Source organism: Garra rufa, chromosome 1 (genome assembly GCF_049309525.1).
Source record: "Garra rufa chromosome 1, GarRuf1.0, whole genome shotgun sequence".
Taxonomy (NCBI): Eukaryota; Metazoa; Chordata; class Actinopteri; order Cypriniformes; family Cyprinidae; genus Garra; species Garra rufa.
The window spans coordinates 22,298,371-22,300,093 of NC_133361.1; the positions used below are offsets into that span (position 1 = coordinate 22,298,371).

At 34.5% G+C, this 1,723-nt stretch overlaps 1 protein-coding gene across 1 annotated transcript in view; it reads left to right on the forward strand.

Moving 5' to 3' along the window:
* Positions 1-580: 580 nt before the first annotated feature.
* Positions 581-1,723, forward strand: part of nfil3-6 (nuclear factor, interleukin 3 regulated, member 6) — a 9,789-nt gene continuing 8,646 nt past the window's right edge. Inside the window, exon 1 of the mRNA XM_073848858.1 lies at positions 581-680. The gene's annotated coding sequence lies outside the window, so the exon portion shown is untranslated. The remainder of the gene's footprint in view (positions 681-1,723) is intronic.

The following is a 1,723-nucleotide window of genomic DNA, read 5'->3' on the forward strand; positions in this document are numbered from 1 at the left end:
AATGGCCTGGATCAATGAGGATCTTACACGTGGTTACCGTGCCTCGAGCGCACCTCTTTCGCCACAGGGATAACACTTCCCGTGTGTTTACCCGGTTTGCTTAAAGGGTAGACTGAGGTTAAGCAGCTAAGTGTGTCAATGTGTTAAAGCCTGAGCCAGGCTAGATTAACTCAGGGCACCTGCTACAGCTCAAACACACTCACACACACAAACACAGAGAAATATACAGAACTTTCAGCTTCTTCTGTTCTTTTCAAAATTAAACATTTTCAAGAAAAGCTAAACATTTATGAATAAACAATCACTTTAGCACTCAACATGGTCCAAACTTAATTATGTCGTAGAGAGCAAGCACATGATTAAATAAGATCTGCAACTGTAAAATGTGAATGTAATAATGTTAAAGGTTATTTAAGGATACTGTAACTCATTTACTGGTGTCACTGTACAGCAGACTAAGATAAGTGACCTTTCCCCCAGTTTTGCTGTCTGAATAGGGCTGTTGTTAGTCGGGCCAATGAAAATCAGCCATGGCCATTGCGAAACAAAGTTTATCATAACATCTGAAGCATCAAGAGTACAAAATGTGCGTTTTAGCAATGAGCATTAATACTGAAGGTCTCAAGAGTTCAATCACAAGAGCACTGGATAATACTGCTCACTTACAAAATCTAAAAAAGGTAAATCTATGTTAATATCTCACCTAATCTAATGCACATGATTTATAAAGTGGATCAATATATAGTGCAACAGTCAAGTTAAAATTATTTGTATAGCGCTTTGTACAATGCATATTGTTTCAAAGCAGCTTTAATCAAAATGTGTGCTTAATGTTTAGTATCTTTATAGATTAGAACTAGAGCTATAGTTCACATTTTGTGACAGTATTTTTGTTTACATCTTTTTTGAGATATGCTATATAGTATAAATCGCCCTATACGTCAGTATATGCATATAAAGTTTGATGTACTAATATATCCAACTTTATATAAAGAGCTAGGTGATAGTTAAATAAATCAGGTAGTTGACATTTGCAATATAGTATAAATCGCTTTACTTAAAGGGATAGATGACCGAAAAATGAAAATTCTGTCATTAATTACTCACCCTCATGTCGTTCCAAACCCATAAGACCGCTGTTCTCTTCATTTTTGATGAAATCAAAAGAGCTTTCTGACCCTGCAATAGACATCAATGCAACTGCCATGTTCAGAATGGTACAATCGATAAAATAGTCCATGAATAAAGTCATTATTTTTGTTTTTGAACCACTGATGTCAAAGACTATTTTAATCAGTGTACTTACTACCTTTCTTAGTCTTGAACCTAGCTGCTTTGCTGTCTATGCAGGGTCAGAAAGCTCTGAACAAACAGTTTTGGAAAAACATGAGGGTGAATAATTAATGACAGAATTTTCATTTATGGGTGAACTATCCCTTTAAGTGTACTTCATTTATGCGAATAAAGTTAGACAAAATATATATCCAGTTTTAAAGAACGGTGCGATAATACATTTTGGTATGATATATAAAATCATACAGCTGAGATTTGCTAGAATTGCTTTATGTGAGTGTATTTTATTTATGTATGTAAAGTAGGATGTACTATGTAATATATATATGTGACCCTGGACCACAAAACCAGTCTTAAGTCGCTGGGGTATATTTGTAGCAATAGCCAAAATACATTGAATGGGTCAAAATTATTGATTTTTCTTTTATGC